Source organism: Phyllostomus discolor, chromosome 9 (assembly GCF_004126475.2).
Source record: "Phyllostomus discolor isolate MPI-MPIP mPhyDis1 chromosome 9, mPhyDis1.pri.v3, whole genome shotgun sequence".
Lineage (NCBI taxonomy): Eukaryota > Metazoa > Chordata > Mammalia > Chiroptera > Phyllostomidae > Phyllostomus > Phyllostomus discolor.
Window position 1 is genome coordinate 66,588,470 of NC_040911.2, and position 12,617 is coordinate 66,601,086.

The 12,617-nt window shown below is 37.4% G+C and overlaps 1 protein-coding gene across 1 annotated transcript in view; it reads right to left on the reverse strand.

Moving 5' to 3' along the window:
• DTD1 (D-aminoacyl-tRNA deacylase 1) overlaps nucleotides 1–12,617 on the reverse strand; it is a 325,980-nt gene that overhangs the window by 28,923 nt on the left and 284,440 nt on the right. The gene's annotated exons all lie outside the window — the stretch shown is intronic.

Consider the following 12,617-nt stretch of genomic DNA (forward strand, 5'->3'; position numbering starts at 1 on the left):
GACTCCCAAACTCTTTTTATGAAGCCAGCATCATCCTAATCCCCAAAACCAGATAAAGACTCAACAAAAAAAGAAAACTACAGGCCAATATCACTGATGAACATAGACACTAAAATCCTCAACAAAATATTGGCAAACCGCATCCAGCAATACATTAAAAAGATCATACACCACGACCAGGTGGGATTCATCCCAGGGATGCAAATGGTAAAACATTTGCAAATCAATAAACTTAATACATCACATAAACAAAAGCAAAGATTAAAACCACATGACCATATCAGTAGATTTGGAAAAAGCATTTGATAAGGTACAGCACCCATTTGTGATAAAAACACTAAGCAAAGTGGGAATAGAGGGAACATTCCTCAACATAATAAAGGCCATATATGAGAGACCTACCGGCAACATCATTCTCAATGGACAAAAACTAAAAAAGTTCTCACCACGATCAGGAACAAGACAAGGTTGTCCAATTTAACCATTTCTAGTCAACATGGTATTGGAAGTCCAAGCAATCAGATAAGAAAATGAAATAAACGGTATCCAAATTAGAAAAGAGGAAACAAAACTGTCATTGTTTGCAGATGACATGATAGCATACATAGAAAACCCTATAGACTCCACCAAAAACTGCTTGACCTAATAAATGAATTTGGCAAAACAGACGAATACAAAGTCAATATCCAGAAATAAAAGGCATTTTTGTACACCAATAATGAAATATCAGAAACAGAAATCAGGAAAAAACTCCATTTGATATAGCAACAAGAAAAATAAAATACCTAGCAGTAAACCTTACCAAGGAGGTAAAAGAACTGTACTCAGAAAACTACACAATAAAGAAGAATGAAATCAAGGAAGACACAAACAGATGGAAACATATACCATATTCATGGATTCGAAGAATTAATGTCATCAAAATGTCCATACTACCCACAGCAATTTACACATTCAATGCAATTCCTATTAAGGTACCAATGGCATATTTCACAGACATAGAACAAACACTTCCAAAATTTATATGGAACCATAAATGACCCCAAATAGCTGCAGCAATTTTGAGAAGGAAAAGCAAAGTAGGAAGAATTATAACACCTGATATCAAACTGTATTACAATCAAAACAGCCTGGTACTGGCATAAGAACAGACACATGGACCAATGGAGCAGAAGAGAGAGCCGAGAAATAAACCCAAGTATCTATGGTCAATTAATATTAGACAAAGGGGGCAGCTGCATAAAATGGAGCAAAGGTAGCCTTTTCAACAAAATGCTGTTGGGAGAACTGTACAATTACATGCAAAAAAATGAGACTCAACCACCAATTTACACCATATACAAAAGTAAATTCAAGGTGGATAAAAGATTTACATATAAGTCTTGACACCATTAAAGTCCTAGGGAAGAACATAGGCAGGAAAATCTCAGATATTCCATGCAGTAATATTTTTACTGATGTGTCACCTAGAACAAAGAACATAAATGAATGAATAAACAAATGGGATCTCATCAAAATAAAAAGCTTCTGCATGGCTAAAGAAAACAGCATTAAAATGAAAAGAGAACCAACTATATCAGAAAACATATTTAACAATGATACATCTGAGAAGGGTTTAATCTCCAAAATATATAAAGTACTCATATGACTCTAAAAAGGCAAGCAACCCAATTAAAAAAATGGGCAAATGACTTGAATAGACACTTCTCCAAGGAGAATATAGAGAGGGTCCTGAGACATATGAAAGGATGCTCAGGATGGGTAGACATGAGAAAAATGCAAATTAAAACCACAAAGACATACCACTTCACACTAGTCAGAATGGCCATCATAAACAAAGCAACAAACAACAAGTGTTGGAGAGGTTGTGGAGAAAAGGGGTCCCTAGTGCACTGTTGGTGGGATTGCAGACTGGTGCAACCACTGTGGAAAAAAGTAAACTAAACTAAAAATGAAAATGCCTTTTGACCAGCAATTACAGTGCTGGGATTATAATCTATGAACCCCAAAACATCAATCCAAAAGAACTTATGCACCCCAATGTTCATAGCAGCACAACTTGCAATAGCCAAGTGCTGGAAGCAACTCAAGTGCCCATCAATAAATGAATAGATCAAAAAACTATGGTATATTTACACAATGGAATTCTATGCAGCAGAAGGAAAGAAGGAGCTCCTACCCATTAGGACAGCATGAATGGAACTGGAAAGCATTATGCTAAGCGAAATAAGCCAGGTGGTAAAAGACAAATACCATATGATCTCACCTTTAACAGGAACCTAATCAACAAAACAAACAAACAAACAAGAAAAATATATCTAAAGATACTGAAATTGGGAACAAGCTGATAGTGACCAGAGGGGAGAGAGGAGGGAATTTCAGGGGGAAAGGGGAAGGGTTCCCAGGTATAAGTATAAAGGACACATGGACAGTAACAAGAGAAGTGGGGTGGAAATGAGAGGGAGGTGGGGAGAGCTGGGGGGATTGGCTGGGGTGGGGATAAAAGGCAGAAAACTGTACTTGAACAACCATTAAAATAAAAATTAAAAAAATAAAATAAATTGTAATAAAAAACGGTGGTACATCTACATAATGGAATTCTATGCAGCAGAAGGAAAGAAAGAGCTCCTACCCTTTGGGACAGCATGGATGCAACTGGAAAGCATTATGCTAAGTGAAATAAGCCAGGTGGTAAAAGACAAATACCCTATGATCTCACCTTTAACAGGAACCTAATATACAAAACCAACAAGCAAGCAAAGTATAGCCAAAGACATTGAAATTGAGAACAGGCTGATAGTGATAAGAAGGGAGAGGGGAGAGGATAAAGGGGGAAAAGGATGAAGGGTTCACAGGAACAATTATAAAGGACATATGGATAACAACAAGGGGGGGTGGAAATGGGGGAGGGAGGCGGGGAGGGTTGGGATGTTGGGCAGGGGTGAGGGGGAAAGGCAGAAAACTGTACTTGAAAAACAATTTAAAAAATTGTAAAAAAAAATTGTTGAACACTGGGTTAATGGAAAAAAGTGCTCTATGATCATTAACTATATTGTGGGGTACTCAAGTACCTTGAATAAGTAGACATAATCATTATGTCTTTGTTATTTTGAAATATATTATACCTGAATTAAAAAAAAAAAACAAAGAATCAAATAAGCTCCACAAGTAGCATATCCACAGGGAAATCTGGAAAGCCACAAAATCTTGCTGAGGCAAATTCTATTTCATGTGATCAGCACCTACACAACAGCTTGCACCCTGTGTGAGGACTAAGCCTCACAATAAGCCAGCCTGAGGGTCAATCCCCCACAAACGAGACAACAGCAATTAAGATTCAATTACAGTAGGTAGGCAACACAGGTACAAAGGAACATTCCTAGAGCACCCAGCTCAGGTGATCATGGAGACTATGCCACTGGGTCTCACAAGATACCTACTACATAAGGCAACCCTACCTACCTAATACACAGATCTACCTAATACACAGAAATAAACACAACAAGGCAGCCAAAATGGGGACACAATGAAACAAGCCCCAAATAAAATAACAAGAGAATTCTCAAGAAGAAGAGCTACATGAAATGCAGGCAAGCATTTTACCAGATATAGAGATCAAAGTAATGACTGTAAGTATGTTCAACAGCATGAAAAAGGACATAGAAACAATAATAAAAGATCAGTTGGATATGAAGAATGCAATATATGAAATAAAAAATATACTGGAAAGAATAACAGTAGTTTAGATGAAGCAGAGACTCAAATCAGTTATTTGAAAGACAAGGTAGAAAAAAACACCCAGAGTGGCAAAAGAAAAAAGAATTTTAAAACATGAGGACAGTTTAAGAAACCTTTGGGAAAACACGAAGCATAAGAACATCTGCATCATAGGGGTTTTGCAAGGGGAAGAGAGAGAGCAAGGGATTGACAACTTCTTTGAAGAAATAATGATGAAAAATTTCCCTAACTTTGTGAAGAGACACACAATTCTGGGAAGCACAGAGAGTCTCAAAAAAGATAGCTGCAAAGAGGCCCACACCAAGACACATCATAATTAAAATGAAAAAGCTTAAAGGAGAGAATCTTAAAAGCCACAAGAAAACGCAATTAGTTACCTGCATGGCATGGGTACTCGCATGAGATTGTCGTGTGATTTCTCAGCAGAAACATTTCAGGCCAGAAGAGATTGGGAGGAAATATTCAGTGATGAAATGCAAGGATGTACAACCAAGGTTCTTTACCCAGCAAAGCTATCATTTAAAATTGAAGGAGATCCACTTCCAGCCAAGATGGAGGCATAGGTGGATGCATTGTGCCTCCTCATACAACCAAAAGAAGGACAACAAATTTTAAAAAATAACAACAACAAACAGAACTGCCAGAAAATCAAACTGTATGGAAGTCTGACAACCAAGGAGTTAAAAAAGAAACAACTCATCCAGACTGGTACGAGGGCCAGAGACAGGCAGGTGGGAGAAGAGGACTAGCAGCAAGGTGGTGGGTGGTGGACCGGGTGAGGTGGTGGCTGGTGGAGTGGGAGTCCCACATTTGCATGAGGAGAGAATGGGAGGAACAACTGGGAAGCGAGACAAAAGTGTGCAATCTAGGGTTCCAATGTGGGAAAATAGAGCCTCAAAGCCTCTGACTGAAAAAGCCTGTGGGGGTTGAGGCAGTGGGAGAAACTCCCAGCCTCACAGGAGAGTTCACTTGAGAGGCCCACAGGGTTGCAGAACATACACAGAACCACTCATCCAGGAATCAGCACCAAAAGGGTCCGATTTGCTTATGGGTAGCAGCGGAGATGACTGGAAGCTGGCAGAGAGCTGAGCAGGCTGCATTGTTCCCTCTCAGACCTGTCCCCCACATACAGTGCCACAGCATAGCTATGTGGATTGCCCCACCCTGGAGAATACCTAAGGCTCTGCTCCTTACTATGTAACAGGCACACCGGGAAAAAAATGGCCCAAATGAAAAAATGGATCAAAGCTCCAGAAAAAAATACAGCTAAGTGATGAAGAGAGAGCAAACCTATCAGATGCAGAGTTCAAATCACTGGTAATCAGGATGCTCACAAAAATGGCTGAGCATGGTCGCAAACAGGGAAAAAGTGAAGGCTATGAAAAGTGACATAAAAGGGACCAACAGTGAAGGAAAGGAAACTGGGACTCAAATCAACAATTTGGACCAGAAGGAAGAAGTAAACATTCAACCAGAACAAAAAGAACAAACAAGAATTTTAAAAAATGAGGACAGGCTTAGGAACCTCCAGGACATCTTTAAACGTTCCAACATCTGAATCATAGGGGTACCAGGAGAAGAGGAAGAGCATGTAATTGAAAACTTATTTGAAAACATAATGAAAACAGATTTCCCCAATCTGGCAAAGGAAATAGACTTCCAGGAATTCCAGGAAGCTCAGAGAGTCCCAAAGAAACTGGACCCAAGGAAGCACACACCACAACACATCATAATTCCATTACTCAAAATTAAAGATAAGGAGAAAATCTTAAAAGCTGTAAGAGAAAGAGACAGTTACCTGCAAGGGTGTTCCCATAAGACTATCAGCTGATTTCTCAAAAGAAACCTTGCAGACAAGAAGGGGCTAGAAAGAAGTACTCAAAGTCATAAAAGGCAAGGACCTACATCCAAGATTAGTCTATCCAGCAAAGCTATCATTTAGAATGGAAGGGCAGATGAAGTGCTTCCCAGTTAAGGTCAAGTTACAGGAGTTCATCATCACCAAGCCCTTATTATGTGAAATGTTAAAGGGACTTATCTAAGAAAGAGAAGATTAAAAATATGAACAGTAAAATGACAATAAATGGACAACTATCAACAGCTGAACCTAAAAAAAAATGAAGACAAAAACAAACTAGGCAAACAAGTAGAACAGGAACAGAATCACAGAAATAGAGATCATATGGAGGGTTATTAGCAGGGAAGGGGTGGGGGGAATGGGGGAAAAGGTACAGGGAATAAGTTACATAAATGGTAGTGAGAAAATAGACAGGAGGAGGTTAAGAATAGTATAGGAAATGTAGAAGCCAAAGAACTTATACATAAGGCCAGTGGACATGAACTAAGGTTGGGGAATGATGGTGGGAGGGGGTGTGCAGGGAAGAGGGGAACAAAGGGGGGAAAGGGACAACTCTAATAGCATAATCAATAAAACATTTTCAAAAAACAACAACAAAAAATAAAACTGAGGGAGAAATAAGGAGCTTCCCAGAAAAGAAAAGCTAGAGTTTGTTACAATCAAACCAAGATTATAAGAAATGCTAAAGAGCTTGTAAGAAGAAGGAGAGAGAGGAGGGGGAGGAGGAGGAAAAGAAAAAGAAAAAGAAAAAACCAGAGTACCATAGTAAAAAAGAAAATCATAATAAATACATATCTATTAGTAATAACTTTAAATGCAAATGATTTAAATACTATAATCAAAAGACATAGGATCATTGAAAAGGTAAGAAAACAAGACCAATACAAGGACAACCCCCCAAACATCAGCTTTTATTTATTAAAAATTGTGTAGTTATTCTTACATGTTTAAATCAGTCACCTTCAGAGTACTCTCCATTTGATGCAGTACACCTACTGATATGTTTTTTTCCACTGCTCAAAGAGTTTTGAACTCTTCAATTTTGATGCCTTTTAGTGTCTCTGATGTTTTTTGCTTTACCGCTTCCACAGGGCCAAATGCTTCACTGTGAGGATTTTTTCATCCAGGGAAACAAAAAAACAAAGTTGATCAGAGTGAGACAGGGTGAATATGGAGCATGGGGTTCAGGTTCATGTCACTTCTGGTCAAAAACTGCTCACCACTCAGCAATGTATGGGCAGGTGCACTCATAAATCACCCATCACAAAATGGGCAAATACACTGAAAGAGTCTTCAAAAGAATTCACAAAAGCCAAATGCAGTCTCTTGCAACAACACCAGCTGGTACACTGATTCAGATGGGTTTCTGGAACACTCACATAACAGGGGAAGCCTATACTAAGGAAGGGATCAACCTTCCAGAAGATAATTTTGGGTTTTTTGGAGGTCCCACTACTCTTCAAGAGACTCACCTCATAATGAAAGATACACACAACCTGAAAGTTAAAAAGATGGAAAAAGATGTTCCATGTAAATGGAAAGGAGGAAAAGATGATGTAAGAATATTTATATCTAACCAGACTTTCAAAGAAAGGCTATAGTAAGAGTCAAAGGAAGACACTACATAATGATAAAGGGAACAATCCAATAAGAGGGTATAACCCTAGTAAAAAATCATGCACCCAACACAGGAGCACCTAAAATATGTAGGGCAAATCTTGATGGTCTTAAAAGGAGAGACTGACAAAAATACAGTGAAAGTAGGGAATTTTAATACCCCATTGACATCTATGGATAGATCTTCCAGGCAGAAAATTAACAGGGAGGTTTCAGCCCTAAATGACACACTAGATCCAATGGACTTATAATTTATATCTTTAGAGCATTTTGCCCCAAAGCAGCAGAATATACATTCTTTTCAAGTGCATATGGAACATTTTCTAGGATAGACCACATGTAAGAACACAAAACAAGTCTTAATAAATTCAAGAAGACTGAAATTATATCAAGCATCTTTTCTGACCATAATGCTATGTATGAAACTAGAAATCAATCACAAGAAGAAAAATGAAAAACACACAAGGACATGGAAGCTAAATAACATGTTATTGAACAATGAATGGGTTAACAATGAGATCAAGAAAGAAATAAAAAGATAATCTTGAAACAAATGAAAAAGAGGACTTGCTAATTGCAAATGCGTCCTACAAGGGAAATTCATACATAGTGTTATAGGACAATGTCAAAAAATAAGGAAAAGCTCAAATAAATGATCTCACTTTACTGTCAAAAGAACTTGAAAAAGAACAACAAAGCCCAAAGTGAGCAGAGAACAAGGAAATAAAATCAGAGCAGAAATAAATGAAATATTCCACAAAATAGAAAAAAGATCAATGAATCCAAGAGCTGGTTCTTTGAGAAAATAAACAAGATTGAAAAACCCTTAACCAGACTTTTCAAGAAAAAAAGAGAGGACCCAAATAAATAAAATCAGAAATTAAAGAAGACAAATAATAACTGACATTAAAAAGTTACAAAGGATGGTAAGGAAATATTACAAACAACTATATGCCAACAAAACAGACAACCTGTACAAAATGGATAAATTCCTAAAAACTTACAGTCTTCCAAAACAAAATCAGGAGGAATCAGAGAATCTGAATAAACAGATTACAACTTGTGAAATTGAAGAAGTAATTTATAAAAACTCCCAACAAACAAAAGCCCTGAACCACATGGCTTCACAGGTAAATTTTACCAAACATTCCAAGAAGAACTAACACCTCTCCTTGAACTACTTAAAAAAATCCAAGAGGAAGCAAGGTTCCCAAGTTCATTTACAAGGCCAGCATTATCTTAATTCCAAAAGCAAAGAAAGCCACTACAAAAAATAATTATAGGCCAATATCCCTGATAAATATAGATGCTAAAATGCTCAACAAAATATTTACAAACTGAATATAGCAACACATCAAAAAGACCATACCCTATGATCAAAGGGATTTATTCCAGGATTCAAGGTCAGAACAACATTAAAAAATCAATAAATGTCATATACCACATAAACAAAATGAAGGATAAAAACCACATGATCATATCAATAGATGCAGAAAAAGCATTTGATAAAATCCAGCACCTATTTATGATAAAAAGTTTCAGCAAAGTGGCAATAGAGAAACATATACCAATGCATAAAAAAGGCCATATATGACAAACTGAAAGCCAATATCATACTCAATGGGCGAAAACTACAAGTGTTTTCCTTAGGATTGGGAACAAAACAAGGATGTCCACTTTCACCACTCTTATTCCACATAGTACTGGAAGTACTAGCCATAGTAATCTGACAAGGAAAAAAAAAAGGTAAAAGGCATACAAATTGGAAAGGAAGAAGTAAAACTGCCATTATTTGTAGATGACATGATACTGTATTTGAGAACATAAAGATTCCACCAAAAATTTCAAGAACTGATAAATGAATTCAGTAAAGTAGCAGGATAGAACATTAATATTCAGAAATCAGTTGCCTTTTTATACACCAATAATGAACTATCAGGACATAAGAAAAAAACCCCATGCACAATTGCTTCATGAAGAATAAAATATGTGGGAATAAATTTAACCAAGAATGTGTAAGAACTATACTTGGAATATTGTAAGACAGTAAAGAAAGAAATTGAAGAAGATACAAATAAGTGGAAGCATTACTGTGTTTGTGGACATGAAGAATTAATGTCATTAAAATGTCCATACTACCCAAGACAATCTATAGATTCAATGTAACCTATCAGGATCCCAATGGCATATTTTACAGAACTAGAACAAATACTCCAAAAATTTATATGGAATCACAAAATGCCCCACATAGCAACAGTGATCCTGAAAAAGAAGAACACAGTTGGAGGAATCATGCTACCTAACATCAAACTATACTACAGTGCCTTAGTAATAAAAACAGCATTGTATTTGCATAAAACAGACACATAGATCAAAGGAATAGAACAAAGAGCCCAGAAATAAACCCATGCCTTTACAGTCAATTAATATTTTACAGAGGAGGCAAAAACATAAAATGGGCTGAAGATAATTTATTCATTATAAGATGTTGGGAATTTTGGACAGACATCTGCAAAAAAAAAATGAAACTAGACCACATTCTGACACCACACACAAGAATAAACTCAAAATGGATTAAGGACTCAAATGTTAGACTAGAAACCATAAACATCCTAGAAGAAAACATAGGCAGTAAAATCTCAGACATTTCTTGTAGCAATATACTTTCTGATATATCTCTTTGTCAAGGAAAACAAAAGAAAAAATAAACAAAAGGGACTACATAAAATTAAAACATTTTTTCACAGGAAAGGAAAACATCAATAAAATGAAAAGGCTACCCACTGAATGGGAGAACATATTTACCAATACATCTGACAAGGGCTTAATATCCAAAATGTATAAAGAAGTTATAAAACTCAACACCAAAAAAAAAATAGGCAAAGGACCTGAATAGACACTTTTCCAAAGAGGACATACAATAGCCAATTGACATATGAAAAGATGCTCAGTGTCACTATTCATCAGAGAAATGTAAATTACAACCACAATGAGATACCACCATACCTGTCAAAATGGCTACCATCATTAAATCAACAAGCAACTTGTGTTGGTGAGGATGTGGGAAAAGGGAACCCTTGTGCACTATTGGTGGGAATGCAGATTGGTGCAGCCACTGTGGAAAGCAGTATGGAGATACCTCAAAAAATTAAAAGTGGGAAAGCCTTATGACCCAGAAACTCCACTTCTGGGAATTTATCCAAAGATAACTGAACACTAATACCAAAGAATACATGCACCCCTGCATTCATCACCTAATCAATTAAATAGTCAAGATTTGGAGGTAGTCAAGTGTCCATCAGTGGATAAGTGAATAAAACAGCTATGGTACATTTACACTATGGAATACTACTCAGCCATAAAAAAGAAGAAAATTTACCCTTTGTGACAGCATAGGTGGACCTGGAGAACATTATGCTAAGTGAAATAAGTATTTAGAGAAAGACAAGTACCAAATGATTTCATTCATGTGTGAAATCTAATGAAAAAACTAAACTAAGGAGCAGAGACAGACTGATAGAGAACAGGCTGACAGCTCTGGGGTGGGGTTTGGGGAGTTGGAGGAATCAAGCAAAAAAAAGGAGAGAACTCAGGGACATGGACAACACTGTGGTGATTGTGAGGGGAGGGCATGGGTGGAGGTTTAAGAGAGTATGGGGGAATAAATGGTAATGGAAAAAATACTAAAAAAAGAAAGTGAAAGCTGAAACAAAAAATTAAAATAAATACATAAATAACATGTATTTATCTGAAAAAAAGATAAAGCTCCAAAAAACATTTGAATTTGTGTTTGTGTGTGTGTTTAGGTGAATAAGCTGGATTTGGTTACTGGAAGATGAGTACTTATAGAGTCACACCTTGGTACTCATCAGTTTCAGAACTCATCAAACCCTCTACTCATTGCATTTTGACAAGAAAAAAATGTTTTAGCACTTGGCACTTGCTCAGGATTCATCACATGTTCTAGAACTTGTATGAGTCATTACACTGCCCCACAAGAGAAAATGCTTCATCACTCATTGCATTCAGTACTTGGTTTCGGCACTTGACACGAGTTCCAAAACAAATTAACAACAAGTACCGAGGTGCCACTGTATTTTTATTTCCTTCCTATTCATTGAGTTCATCATGGGGGTCTAAAATTTTACTTTTTTAACTTGTTTAAGGTCACAGCTAACCAGAGGACAGCCCATTCTTCATAATCTTAACACTAAAGGGAAAAGAAATGGTGCTGTGCCTGAGTGAGGCCAAGAGAGTAAAGAGGCATGAAGGCTGGGCAGTTGGCCTCAGCACAAAAAGGAATATCAGATGAGATTCTTCTTCTGAACCAAGGAATTGTTCACTTTGAAATTTTGGCCTAATAAATAGCTCCCTGGCCATCATAGTAATCATATTAACTGGCCCTTTATCCTTCATTTGGGGACCAGAAGCAAGTGCTGAGATGTTCTCTCTAGCATGTTCCCCAGAGGCAGAGGAAGTTTGAGAAGCAGCTCCAGAAGAACCACCGTTCAATCTGATACCTCCCACTCCAGCCTGGTGGGACTATCCATAAATCCACAATGCATTTTTTAAAAATTTTTAAAACCATTAACACTATTACAGACATCCCCATTTTCCTCCCTTTGCCCACCTCCACCCAGCCCCTGCCCCCCGTCCCCTTGGCCATCACCACATTGTTGTCTGTGTCTATGAGTTACACATATATAAGCATGTTCTTTGGCTAATCCCTTTACCTTCTTTTCTGAGCTCTATTCTGTTCCTTTGCTCTGCTTATGTTTAAAAGCTGGTTTCCATTGCACCAAATTATCACTATGGTCTTGGTAGTAATATACCTCAATATCTGGTAGTGTGTGTTCTAAAGGACATTTCATAGATAGACTTCTATCTTCTTCCTTTTCATAAGGAAAAAAGAAGGCAGAGAACCTTACAAATATTTTCCTGTGTCATAATTTGACATCTCCAGGACAAACCTGTCTGCTGACTTGGTTTGAACCAGTCTATAAACTGAAGGTGACAAAGACCTTGATCCCTCTTGGCTTGTGCAAATGCCTCCAAAGTGGCCTATCTGCTTCTAGCCTCATTGCCCAAGATTGCATTAGAATGATCTTTTTAACCTTGGTATCTGATTATGTCTCTTGTGTATTTAAAACCTTTCAGAGGTTTCCTAGCACCATAGGGTGAAATCCAAATTTTTCAGAGTTGCACCCAGATTTCTATGGCACAGACCCTCCTACTTCTCTAACTTCAGAGATGCTCCTTGGACAACCCCCACCATCATTTGTACCCAACACTTTAGCCATTCTTCAGTACCTCTGTTCCAATACTTACCTGTCCTTGTCTCTCACCCTCAACATTAGCACCTGCTCTTTTCTAGGCTTATGCAGCTCCATACCCTCACCCCTTT